Genomic DNA, 14384 nt, shown 5'->3' on the forward strand with positions numbered 1-14384 from the left:
CACTGGACCGCCCTTGTCCACATGTTTGTTGACCCCTTCCAAGAACTCTAATAGATTAGTAAGACCTGATTTCCCTTTACAGAAACCATGTTGACTTTTGCCCAACAATTTATGTTCTTCTACATGTCTGACAATTTTCTTTTTATTATTGTTTCAACTAATTTGCCCAGTACTGACGTTAGACTTACCGGTCTGTAATTGCCGGGATCACCTCTAGAGCCCTTTTTAAATATTGGTGTTACATTAGCTATCTTCCAGTCATTGGGTACAGAAGCTCATTTAAAGGACAGGTTACAAACCATAGTTAATAGTTCCGCATTTCACATTTGAGTTCTTTCAGAACTCTTGGGTGAATGCCAGTTGGTCCCGGTGACTTGTTACTGTTCAGTTTATCAATTAATTCCAAAACCTCCTCTAGTGACACTTCAATCTGTGACAATTCCTCAGATTTGTCACCTACAAAAGACAGCTCAGGTTTGGGAATCTCCCTAACGTCCTCAGCCGTGAAGACTGAAGCAAAGAATTCATTTAGTTTCTCCTCAATGACTTTATCGTCTTTAAGTGCTCCTTTTGTATCTCGATCGTCCAAGGGGCCCCACTGGTTGTTTAGCAGGCTTCCTGCTTCTGATGGACTTAAAAAACATTTTGTTATTACCTATTGAGTTTTTGGCTAGCTTTTCTTCAAGCTCCTTTTTGGCTTTTCTTATTACATTTTTACACTTAATTTGGCAGTGTTTATGCTCCCTTCTATTTACCACACAAGGATTTGATGTCCGCTTTTTAAAAGATGCCTTTTTATCTCTCACTGTTTCTTAAGGCTCTTTTTTAGTTCTTTTACTGTGTTTTTTAATTTGGGGTATACATTTAAGTTGGGCCTCTATTATGGTGTCTTTGAAAAGTGTCCATACAGCTTGCAGGGATTTCACTCTATTCACTCTACCTTTTAATTTCTAATTAACTAACCCCCTCATTTTTGTATAGTTCCCCTTTCTGAAATTAAATGCTAGAGTGTTGGGCTGTTGACGTGTTCCTCCCATCACAGGAATGTTAAATGTTATTATATTATTTTGGAACACCTATCTGTCTCTGTCCTCTTTCCTTGCACTACACTGGAAGGAGGATGGGACCAACATCACCAGCTGCTTCCACAGCAATAGACGCTGATACCAGGTACAAGATCCTGCGTCCTGTGAAGGGGGAACATATAGGTTTACGATGGTTTTCATTTTTCCCTGTAACACCTTGGCATGGTCTGGTCTGACCCAGAGAATTCAAAAAGGCTGCAGCCCATGAGCCCAGCTGGCAGGACGCAGCTACGTACCCTTCCCTTGATGGCCACCTCAGTGGATGCTTTGGTCAAGACCATGCTCCGGCACTGCTCAGTGAGGTTGGCCAGGTTGGTGTTGATATCAGGGTTGGGTCCCCCTGCTGCAAAGGACAGAGATGGAGCGTCACAAGGGAGGCACAGCTGGGACCCCACTTGAGGGCAGTCCTGACTCCCAGCCCCCACTGCTTTAACCCACCACGATCCACTACCCTCCTACAGCCAGGAATAGAAACAATGTGCCCCCCCTGCTGTAACCCACTATCCAATTGCAGAGGTAGCGATGAGACCCAGGAGTCCTGGGGCTCCTGGTGACCCTCCCTGCCCCAAATTACCTGTTCCAGGGCTCTTCCCCTCTTCAGCCACCGTTAGCTGTTATCTTAGGCCGCCTGAACCACAGAGACTGGGCTGCCCCCTCTTATGCGAAACATCTGCGAGAGATGGGGAAAGACTCAGCCACCATAGGGGAGGTGCTGTGAAACAGAAGAAAGGTCCAGTGGAGAAAGGATGAGAAGGGGAGACTCTACCCCTCAGACCAGCATCCTCTCCTCCAGCAGCCAAGAAGGATGCTGGCCTTGGGTTAACAGAGGTTAGGGGGTGCTGTGGTTAGGGGCAACAGGGTCAGTGCTAGTGGGCAAGGCTGGGCTGGCAGGGCTCTGTAGCCACAGCCTCTGGCTGGGCCCTGTCAAGTCCTGGGAGGCTGGGAAGTCTCTGTAATGCCCCCTCTAGCTGCAGCGGGGCCTGTGGGGCACGGGGAAGCTGGCAGGGCTCCGTAGCACTCCCTCTGGCTGGGGCTGTGTCACGCACAAGATCCTTCCCTTCCTCCCCCCCACGATAGCATTGCGGGTAAAGCGCAGCAGCATGGCGAGCTTCTGGAAGAGCCGGCTGCACTCGGTGTCCCGCAGGCCCTTGATGTGCTTCACCTTGTACCATTTGTTGTGACGGGCTGGGGGGGCACCTGAGGTGCGCAGGGCCCGGCACAATGAACGGGCGGCAGGGGCAGCTGCTTCAGTGCCAGCACCGAGGCCAGAACATGGCATCTGATGGGGCACCTGCCCTCCCCGGGGCGCTGGGAAGGGACATGGGTGTGATCCCCTGGAAGTAACACACACACCAACATCACACAGCCAGACCCTTGTCTTACTGTGACACACACACACACTCCACAGTCACGTTGTGATCTGTAAACCACTCACATCACACAGCCTTCCTGTACCACTCAGACCCACACCCCAGACCCAGCCTGGGGGGGATCTCCTCAAATACACACACCAACCTCACACAGCCTAGCAACAGGAGAGTGGGTTTGTGTGGGGGGGAGGTGAAGAGAAAACCTGGATTTGTGCTGGAAATGGCCTAACTTGATTATCATACACATTGTCAGGAGAGTGATCACTTTAGATAAGCTATTACCAGCAGGAGAGTGGGGTGGGGGGAGGTATTTTTTCATGCTTTCTGTGTATAAAAAGATCTGCTACACTTTCCACAGTATGCAGCCGATGAAGTGAGCTGTAGCTCACGAAAGCTTATGCTGAAATAAATCGGTTAGTCTCTAAGATGCCACACGTCCTCCTTTTCTTTTTGCGAATACAGACTAACACGGCTCTTACTCTGAAATCTAGCAACAACCACCACGCACCTGCCCTGCTCCCAGCTCCCCACGGCACAGCGGGGCCCCGCGCACAGCCCAGGGGCGGGGACCGGGCTGCCCCGTTACGGGCTCCTGCCGCCCGGGGAACACGTGCCGCGAGCGCCCCCAGCGGCCAGACTCGGGACCCAGGCGTCCGGGGGCGGGGGGCTGGGCCGGAGGGTCGCTGCGCTGGGGCCTCCCCCGGCTGCTGGAGCTGGCGGCGCAGGCGCTGGGGCCGGGCGGGGAGCGGGCGGGAGGCGGCCCAGGGGAGGCACCAGCCGCGGGGCGGGAAGTCGCTGCCCGGGCGGAGGAAGCGGCCGGGGCCGGAGCCGAGCCCGGCGATGGCTGCAGCGGGGCCGGCGCAGGTAGGACGCGGGGCGGGGACTCCCCGGCCGGGCACTGGCTGGTCCTGGCTGGGGCCGAGGGGGGCCGGGGCCGGGGCCGGGTCCCTCCCGCGCTAGTGACCCCGGGGCTGGGGGCTGTCGCAGCCGGAGCGCTGGGGCCGGGGAGCGGCGCTGGGGGCCCCGGGCCGGGCGGACACGCGGAGCCGGGCCGAGGAGCCCCGAGGCGGCCGAGTCGGGGCCGGGAGCGGGGCCGAGCACAGGCCTGGGGCGGAGGCGGGGACTCCGGCCGGGGGAGGAGCCTGGTCCCTGCCCTGGGATTCGGGCCCTTCCCAGCGCCCCGCCCCAGAGCCCCCTGGGGAGCCGAGGGCGACTCCTGTCCCCGGCCAGCAGGGCCCGAGTCCCCGGGGGGCTGTGCGGGGGGGTCTCCCTGGGTCACAGCTGCTGGGCTGGGGGTTCCCCGGGGGCCGCTGCCCTAGAGCCCGCGTCCCCTGCTGAGAGCCCGGGCTGGGGCTGGAGCGGAGGGTGCTGAGTGTGTAACGCTTGTGCCAGCAGCTGCGGGTGGCGTTTGAGGACGTGGCTCTGTATTTCAGCCGGGAGGAGTGGGAGCTCTTGTCCCGGCCAGAGAAGCAGCTGTACCGGGACCAGATGCTGAGGAATTACCGGGCCCTCGTTTCCTTGGGTAAGGACCAATTTATCTCTACTCATAGTTGTCAAATGTGTGTGTTCCCTTGATGCCACCCCTGGCATGTGCCACCCCATGGCTGAGTAGTGTCAAATGACAGCCTCTTTCAGTTCGGCTTCCTGTTGAAGAACTCAGGGCTACAGAGCCTGGGGCTAATCTTAGTTGTAACTTGTTTACTTGCATTACCTACCTCACCTCAGTCGTGGTACAGGGCTGGTTCCAAACAGCACATGAGCAAATAAGGGAGGAAGAAAACTCTTCTTCTGCTTGTTACAGCTCCCCACCTCCCCAAAAAGAATGAACATCATAAACTTAACAACCGTGGAGTTGACCAATACTTGCATCCTAAGCAAAAGAACTGATAAGTCTGTGTAACGGTGACACCTGGTGACACCTGCCGTGTCTAAGTCCCCAAAGCAAATTGAGACGGGTCATAGACATTGCTGCTTCAGAGTATGAACTGTACTTGCCTGTTGGGAGACAGGAAGAAATTTCCTCTAAGGAAGGTTTATTTCATTACTCTCCTGCTTGGGATCTCCTGCGCTTTCCTCTCAAGCGTCATCCGAGATTGGGGCCCCATCATGCCAGGTGCTGTGCAGACACACCTTGACTGAGATCGGGGTCCTGTTGTGCTGTTTAGCTGTTAGCACTCAAGAAAGAGAACTCGGAGTCATGGTGGATAGTTCTCTGAAAACATCCACTCAATGTGCAGTGGCAGTCAAAAAAGCAAACAGAATGTTGGGAATCATTAAGAAAGGGATAGATAATAAGACAGAAAATATCATTTTACCGCTCTATAAATCCATGGGACGCCCATATCTTCAATACTATATGCAGATGTGGTCGCCCCATCTCAAAAAAGATATATTAGTATTGGAAAAGGATCAGAAAAAGGCAACAAAAATGATTAGGGGTATGGAACGGCTTCCGTATGAGCAGAGATTAATAAGACTGGGACTTTTCAACTTGGAAACGAGACAGCTAAGGGGAGACTGAGGTCTATAAAATCATGACTGGTAGAGAAAGTAGGTAAGGAAGTGTTGTTTACTACTTCTCATAACACAAGAACTAGGGGTCACAAAATCAAATGAGTAGGCAGCAGGTTTAAAACAAATAAAAGGAAGTATTTCTTCACACAATGCACAGTCAACCTGTGGAAGTCCTTGTCAGAGACTGTTGTGGAGACCAAGACGATAACGGGGTTCAAAAAAGAAGCAGATACATTCATGGAGGATAGGTCCATCAATGGCTATTAGCCAGGATGGGCAGGGATGGTGTCCTTCGCCTCTGTTTGCCAGAAGCTGTGAATGTGAATTCAGGAAATGGATCACTTGATGATTACCTTTTCTGTTCATTCCTTTTGGAGCACCTGGCACTGGCCACTGTCAGAAGCCAGGATACTGGGCTAGATGGACCTTTGGTCTGACCCAGTAGGGCCATTGTTTGGTCTGTACCAACATATAAATGAGTCCCTGTCCCCAAAACTTCAGTAATGAAACTGATTCTTTCCCCCCAAACAGGCTATTCAGGTTCCACACCAGATTTAATCCACAGAATTGAGATAGAGGAGGCAGAGCTCTGGATCCGGGATGCCGAGGACTCCAGGGAAAGCTCGGGGCCTGAGAGCCCCTCCCAAGGTGAGTCATCATAACCCAGTCTATGGCGGTTCAATGACAAGACGGGACACAGCTTTTAGCAAGCAAGCGGCTGGTCTGCTAACAGGCTTCTGCCTGTCAGCTTTCCACCTTCCCCTTTATTCTCTCTCTCCCCCCGCGCATTACATTCTCCAACAGATAAAAGGAATACACTGGCTTTGTTTAACATTCTTATTTACCAATTTCTATCTACCGCGTTCCTTGCTCTCGGGCCTTGAGCCCAGTCCTGAGAGGCTTCCCACGGTTCATGTCATTTGGGCGAGATTCCAAGGTTGATGCCCTTGAGAGGAGCTGTGTGTGCACAGATCCAGCACAACACTCCGGGTGTGCCCTGAATGTTGCCAAGCATATGAACCTTGTATGAATCCTACACCCAGTCCCTTCTGATTTACATACCTGCTAGCGGAGGGCTCCTTCATGTAGAAGGCAAAGGCCAAGTGAGATGCACTGGCTGGGAGCAGAAGGGAACAAATGGAGACTGGGAATTAGGGGCCAGTGTTTATCTGGAGGGGAATGAACCACTGGGAGAGCTCCTCACTGGAAGCCTGTCAGTGGAAATGGGGTGTGACTTTCTCAAAGCTTTGTTCTTGTTGAGCCAGGAGGTAGGAATCACGGGGAGGAGATTCTTTGGCTGGGATAGGCAGGAAGCCAGGCTGGATGGGCACAATGAGCCTGTCTGGCCTTGATATCTGAATCCTGGAAATCTTAGAAACATAGAATTAGAAGGCACCTCAGTAAGTCATCTAGTCCAGTCAGTCCCCTGCACTGAAGCAGGACTAAGTATTATGGAGTCCATGCCTGACATGGTCTTAAAAACTTCCCATGATGGAGATTTCACAACCTCTCCAGGTAATTTGTTCCACTGCTTAACTACCCTTACAGTTTGGAAGTTTTTCCTAATGTCCAACCTAAATCTCCCTTGCTGCAATTTAAGCCCATTACTTCTTGTCCTGGCCACAGTGAATAAGAACAACAATTTATCACGCTTCTCTTTGTAACAACCTTTTATGTTCTTGAAGATTGTTATCAAACCCTTTCTCCCCCTCCCCCGCCCCCCGCCGTCTTCCCTTCTCCAGACTAAACAAACCCAATTTTTTTCAATCTTACCTCGTAGGTCATGTTTTCTAGACCTTTAGTAATTCTTGTTGCTCTCCTCTGACCCTGTCCAGCTTGTCTACATCGTTTCTGAAGTGTGAGGCCCAGAACTGGACACAGTATTCCAGTTGAGGATTCACTTTGTTGACTCACTTAGTTTGTGATCCACTATAACCTCCAATGGTTTTCTGCAGTACTCCTTCCTAGGCAATCATTTCAATTCCGACCATTTCTCCATTTTGTCAAGATCATTTTAAATTCTAGTCCTGTCCTCTAAAGGGCTTGCAACCCCTCCCCAGCTTTGAATCATCCATAAACTTTATGAGTGCACTCTCCATGCCATTGTCTAAATCATTAATGAAGATACGGAATAGAACCGGACCCAGGACAGATCCCTTTGGGATGCCACTCAAGATACCCTTTCAGCTCATTAGAGAACGATAAGAACCACTCTCTCAGTGCAGTTTTGCAACCAGTTGCGAACCCACCTTACAGTAGCTTTGCCTCGGCTATATTTCTCTAGTTTATTTATGGGAAGGTCATGTAAGACAGTATCAAAAGCCTCACTAAATTTGAGATGTGACATCTACTGCGTCCGCCCAGTCCAAAGCTTGTTACCCGTCAAAGAAGGATGTTAGGTTAGTTTGACATAATTTGTTATTGACAAATCCATGCTGACTGCTAGTTATTACTTTATGTCCTTCTAGGTGCTCACAAATAGAATGTTTGATTACTTGGTCTATAACTCCCTAAGCCAAAGGCCTTAGCCTAAGAACAGGGCCTCAGACTGTCACAGTAAGAGAAGGCCCTTACACTGGCAGACAGTGATTTTGATTCTTTCTTTTATACCTCTAACTAGCCAAGTGGTAAAAATACACCTAAATTCTTAGAGTATAGGCCTTTACAGACAGGCCTGAATATCTATATCCTAACAGTGATGAACTTGGAAGAGATGTGGGGTGATGGATGTGATGGGTTGGATCACAGAAACCCCCTTGGGGTTGCCAACTGATGTGCCAAGGCTACTTCTGAACCTGCTTTCCCTGCCCTGGCAGCTTGGGACTTCAGTGCCCTGCCTGGTTTGAGCCAGACCCGCTAGCCTGCTGCAAACCCAGACCCAGGTCTGAACCACGCCCCCTAACAGCTGTAGGCTTAAACTGAAAGCAGCTTAAGAAGTGTTCCTGTCAAGATTCCATACCACCATTAATGGTCCACACTTTGCATAATTACAATAGGCCCTCAGAGTTATATATTATATTTCTAGTTTCAGATACAAGAATGAGACAGTCATACAAATAGGATAAACACATTCAGTAGATTATAAGCTTTGTAATGATACCTTACAATGAGACCTTTTGCATGAAGCATGCCTCAGTTACATTATAGTCACACTCATTAGCATATTTTTATAAAATCATATAGAGTGCAATGTCACAGTGGATTTGAGAGACGCTGAGGGAAAGAGAGAGGTCTCTGTGGTGGGGGAGCATATGAGGACTGCATTTCCCTAGTGGGTAGGACTTTGCAGCAGGATTCAAAACATCTTATTTTGGTTCTAGAAGTGAGTCACTGTAACTCCCCCATGCCTCAGTTACCCCACCTGTGTAACGGAGAGGGCACTGGGGCTGTGAGGATAAAATATGTGTGTGTCAGTGGATCTGGCACTGGGGGGCAGACAAGCACCTGGGTAGAAAGACACTCCTACTGGTCCATAGACCACAACACCTTCTTCTAGGCTTTCTGCACCTCAGAAAATCATACCGAGGCAGGGGCGTCCGAGAGATTTTTCAGACGGGCTTCATGCCTCTGCCCCTCCTGACTCAAGTTGTGTGCGCTGGTGTTCTCTGGCCCTGGGCACCTGCATCCAGACATAGCTCAGACAGGCAAAAACCTGCTTGCAGCCTGGGAGAACATCCCCAAGTCACTGGCCCTTGGCAGAGAAGGCGCTGTCCTCTCCAGGTTCCCACCCCACCCCCTCTCTGCCACTTCACATCACACGTGACCTCTCAGACTGGAGAAACATGTCCCCGGCGAGCAAGAAGAAAGCTGGGAATGGATCAGGGCAGGATCAGTCATGTACGATGAGTGCGGAGGACGCCATTTTGTAGAGCAGGTCTCCAGTATTTGCAGCGTTTCACTGTAATGCTCTAAAACTGCCCCACGTGCCAGGCAGCTGCTGCTGGGGGCACGAACGCACATGGGAGCCAGAGGAAATTATCCTGTGTAGCACGACTTGGAGTATCCTGGTGTATGGGCTGGGTGTGAGGGAGAGGGGGTGGGATGGCCTTTGTCACATCCCCCTTTCCTCCTGCTCTCTCAGTGGCACAAAATCATTGTCACTTACATTGCTTCAGTGTCAATGCTTAGCACAGCCCTCAGCCTTAACATGGTCTGTGACAGTCTGTAGATCAAAGGCCTGCTGGGTGGCAGCCGTTCACCCCTTCCAGCTCAGCAGTGTCACTGATTGTCTTGTGACACAATAGAGACCTGTTTTTCAGGTTACATCACACAAACCCTGACTGAGTGGTCATCCCCTCAAACCTCCCCCCAACCCTCTTGAGGTTTTAGTTTAGTTTTGCACAAAGAGTGAAACAGGCTCAGGGTAGATGACATCTTTAGAAGGAATTCCTTGAAAAGGACTCACTCCTGCACAGGAATAAGCTACGCTGATGTAAGCAGCTTTACACCAGTCTCAATGTGTCCACGAGGGGATTGTAGATCCTAAACTGGTTTCAAACTAATATAGTTTAAACAGAGCAAATACTGGGGAACAAGAGACGTACTGTCGCCTGTTTTACAGCACAGAACCAGCAACGTGTAAATAAACCCCTCTGATGGAAATAAAACCAAAATCAGTGAAAACAAAACCCGGATCCTGTGTGTTAGCACTTAGTTCTGGATGAGGGCCCCGTTGTGCCAGACGCTGCCTGTATCCTGGGCAGGCTACAATTTAAGCATCGAACAAGACCCAAGAGGTGCATGGCGCACGTGGGAGCAGGTGCTAGGTGCTGCACAAACAGCATAGGGTAGAACCACCCTGAGTCAGGCTGCAGATTTGTGTCAGCATTTCCTATCGGAAATTACGGAGCAGTTGTAGTAAATTTAGTAAGTCACAGGTCACTAAATGTACTGTGACCGCTCCATGATTTTTCACAAAACCTGCCCTCCTCCTCGCCCTGCCCAGGAACCCTCCAATACTGCAACCCTAACCGCAGGCTGATGCAGAGGCGTTGAGGCAGGCTGGAGAAGATATGAGTGGCAAGTCCATTCACTGAACTTTGCCCCACCTCCCCCACCATCATGACTGGGGGCGGGGGCAAATCTGAGTGGCACTGTAAGCCCACAGCCAGGTCTCAGTACCCAGAGCGAGGCTTTGGGTCCAGCCCTGTGGGACAGGAGCCACCATTGCTGGGTGAGGCACCCATCCAAAAAACAGTCACAGACAAATGGGGAAATCGCTCCATCCTTGAAATTTTTCCTTCCTTGACAAACCTGTAGCCTTAACTATGAGCTAACACTGGGATTGCCTCTGCTCTCTCCAGCAGGGCTCGGGATACTGGGGGGACCGAGGACACCGTCTGAGTGTGGGGAGAGCGCGGCAGGAACGCAGGATCCAACAGCGCACAAAAGGATCCATGCACAGGACGCAGTCCGTCCCCCGAATAAACTCAGCCAGAGACTCCCCATGGGCCGGTGTCCCTATCGCTGTGCTGACTGCGGGAAGAGCTTCAGACAGTCCTCAATCCTGAGAATACACTGGTTTACGCACACTGGGGAGCGGCCGCACCACTGCTCTGACTGCGGGAAGAGCTTTGCACAGAGCTCACACCTGAGAGCACACCAGCGCACGCACACCGGGGAGCGACCGTACCACTGCTCTGACTGCGGGAAGAGCTTTGCACAGAGCTCATACCTGAGAAGACACCAGCGCACGCACACCGGGGAGCGACCGTACCACTGTGCTGACTGCGGGAAAGGCTTTGCAGAGGGCTCAAGCCTGAGAACACACCAGCGCACGCACACCGGGGAGCGACCGCATCGCTGTGCTGACTGCGGGAAGAGGTTTTCACGGAGCTCACTCCTGAGAAGACACCAGCGCACGCACACCGGGGAGCGACCGCACCGCTGTGCTGACTGCGGGAAGAGGTTTTCATGGAGCTCACTCCTGAGAAGACACCAGAGCACGCACACCGGGGAGCGACCGCACCGCTGTGCTGACTGCGGGAAGAGGTTTTCACGGAGCTCACACCTGAGAAGACACCAGCACACGCACACCGGGGAGCGACCGCACCGCTGTGCTGACTGCGGGAAGAGGTTTTCACGGAGCTCACACCTGAGAAGACACCACAGCACGCACACCGGGGAGCGACCACACCGCTGTGCTGACTGTGGGAAGGGCTTTGCACGGAGCTCAAGCCTGAGAAGACACCAGCGCACACATCAGGGCGCAGCCGCATCATTGTAACGATTCTAGTAAGAACTTCAACAGAACCAGTGCACTGATCAAGCACCAGTGCACGCACACTGCCGGGGAGGACATTCCGATGCATTGGCTGAAGCAGGAACTTTGCTCGGGCCTCCTCCTTGCTATCACATCGGTTCATTCACAGCCGAGAGTGGCCAAACAGCTGTGCTGTCTGGGGCAAGCACTTCGCTAGATTGGCCCACCTCTCAGCACCCGGTCATGCACCCCAATGCCCTTCTGCCACCTGCAGGGCCTCAAGGGCTTCTGGCAGTCAGTGGGCCTGACACAGCTCCAGCAGATGCAGGTCAGGACATAGTCCTGTCCCCAGGATGCCCAGCAGAGAGATGGGGGGGAGGGGGACAGGGAAGGGGACTTGGCTTAGCAGTGTGTGGAAGAGCAGACAGGTGGAGTGTATTTAGAGCAGATGGTCACAGCCTACTGCATTAGATGGGATCCAACCCGGTCTCTCTCTTTCTGTCCCACACTCACTCCCCCTCTCCCCCTCCCCCCGTCTCAATGGGACCAAGCTAGGAACTTCCCCCACACACCTACCTTGGTTCCAGCCAGAGGATTACTCTTGGATGACATCTAGAGGTGGGATTTGCAGTCCTGTCTCAGCATGGATTGGGCTGAAGGGCAGGACAACCTAGTGCAGGGGTGGGCAAACTTTTTGGCCCGAGGGCCACATCGGGGTGCAAAGCTGTATGGAGGGCTGGGTAGGGAAGGCTGTGCCTCCCTAAACAGCCGGGCCCCCACCCCTGAGGGCCCCTCTCAGAACCCCCGACCCATCCAATGCCCCCTGCTCCTTGTCCCCTGACCGCCTCCTCCCGGGACCCCCCGCCCCAACCGCCCTCCCCGGGACTCCACCCCCTATCCAACCCCCGCTGCTCCCTGTCCCCTGACTGCACTGACCCCATCCACAGCCCCAGCCCCTGACAGGCTCCCCAGGACTCCCATGCCTGTCCAACCCCCCCACCCCGTTCCCCGTCCCCTGACCTCCAGCCCCCCCCGAACCTCCGCCCCATCCAACCCCCCTGCTCCCTGCCCCCTTACCATGCCGCTCAGAGCTGCAGGACTAGCAGCCGCACCGCCCGGCCGGAGCCAGCCATGCTGCCCATGCAGCTGCGGGGGAAGGGGGACAGCGGGGGAGGGGCCGGGGGCTCAAGGGCCGGGCAGGACGGTCCCGCGGGCCAGATGTGGCTCACAGGCTGTAGTTTGCCCACCTCTGACCGAGTGTGTGTGATTGAAAAAAGACTCAGGAACTGCTCATGCCGTCTATTCTAAATAGAAATGTAACAAAGAAGAATTATGTACCTAATGTGTAACAGAGGGCTGTCTAACCCAGTGTTTCTTTCCTATTAAAGAAGCTGATGCATTCACACAGCATGTGGAGAAGCCAGTGTAAACAGTGTAACCAATCAAAATGTTCTCGGGCCCAACTGCCCATGAGGCCTGATGAACTGTGTGACTGGCAGGCGCACAGAGAGAGTTTCCCATTACTCCTGGGGGAATTCAACGCCTAAAAATTCTCCAAACAAAATTTTAAAATTCTGCATATTCTGTTTGTCCAAATAACACAATATAATCACACTGGTTTCAATTATTTTGGTAATTTATTTCAAATGTCGGCAAGTATGTCTGTAACAATACAAAAAAGATTCAGTACTTGTGGCACCTTAGAGACCCACAAATTTATTTGAGCATAAGCATAAAGTGAGCTGTAGCCCACGAAAGCTTATGCTCTCATAAATTTGTTAGTCTCTACGGTGCCACAAGTCCTCCTTTTCTTTTTGCGGCTGCAGACTAACACGGCTGCTACTCTGAAAAAAGATTCCGTTAGTGTTTTTTGACAAATAGATTCTTTACTAGGCATATTAACACAGAACTTTGAGTAAGAAGTCGTGTAAACTACCATACAGAACCATGCCCCTCAGAAGCAGTGCAAAGGCTTGAGGGACTCAGGGGTAATGGAGAAGCTCAGGGAAAGGGAAGTAATTGCCAGGAAGGAGCCTGGGAGTGAAGCAGGAGGGTTATTGGGTGTCTTCCCCCCCCGCCAGCCCTTCTGAATCGCACCTGGAGCTGCAGCTAGCAAGAGATGTCAAGAGTAACAAGAAGGGTTTCTTCAGGTATGTTGGCAACAAGAAGAAAGCCAAGGAAAGTGTGGGCCCCTTACTGAATGAGGGAGGCAACCTAGTGACAGAGGATGTGGAAAAAGCTAATGTACTCAATGCTTTTTTTGCCTCTGTTTTCACTAACAAGGTCAGCTCCCAGACTGCTGCGCTGGGCATCACAGAATGGGGAAGAGATGGCCAGCCCTCTGTGGAGATAGAGGTGGTTAGGGACTATTTAGAAAAGCTGGACGTGCACAAGTCCATGGGGCTGGACGAGTTGCATCCGAGAGTGCTGAAGGAATTGGCGGCTGTGATTGCAGAGCCCTTGGCCATTATCTTTGAAAACTCGTGGCGAACGGGGGAAGTCCCGGATGACTGGAAAAAGGCTAATGTAGTGCCAATCTTTAAAAAAGGGAAGAAGGAGGATCCTGGGAACTACAGGCCAGTCAGCCTCACCTCAGTCCCTGGAAAAATCATGGAGCAGGTCCTCAAAGAATCAATCCTGAAGCACTTACATGAGAGGAAAGTGATCAGGAACAGTCAGCATGGATTCACCAAGGGAAGGTCATGCCTGACTAATCTAATCGCCTTTTATGATGAGATTACTGGTTCTGTGGATGAAGGGAAAGCAGTGGATGTATTGTTTCTTGACTTTAGCAAAGCTTTTGACACGGTCTCCCACAGTATTCTTGTCAGCAAGTTAAGGAAGTATGGGCTGGATGAATGCACTATAAGGTGGGTAGAAAGCTGGCTAGATTGTCGGGCTCAACGGGTAGTGATCAATGGCTCCATGTCGAGTTGGCAGCCGGTGTCAAGTGGAGTGCCCCAGGGGTCGGTCCTGGGGCCGGTTTTGTTCAATATCTTCATAAATGATCTGGAGGATGGTGTGGATTGCACTCTCAGCAAATTTGCGGATGATACTAAACTGGGAGGAGTGGTAGATACGCTGGAGGGGAGGGATAGGATACAGAAGGACCTAGACAAATTGGAGGATTGGGCCAAAAGAAATCTGATGAGGTTCAATAAGGATAAGTGCAGGGTCCTGCACTTAGGATGGAAGAATCCAATGCACCGCTAC

General features: G+C 52.0%; 1 pseudogene; it reads left to right on the forward strand.

Moving 5' to 3' along the window:
- LOC141989690 (uncharacterized) overlaps positions 1–11780 on the forward strand; it is a 39630-nt pseudogene extending 27850 nt beyond the window's left edge.
- The last annotated feature ends 2604 nt before the right edge of the window (positions 11781–14384 follow it).

The sequence above is a fragment of the Natator depressus genome, chromosome 6, assembly GCF_965152275.1.
Source record: "Natator depressus isolate rNatDep1 chromosome 6, rNatDep2.hap1, whole genome shotgun sequence".
NCBI lineage: Eukaryota > Metazoa > Chordata > Testudines > Cheloniidae > Natator > Natator depressus.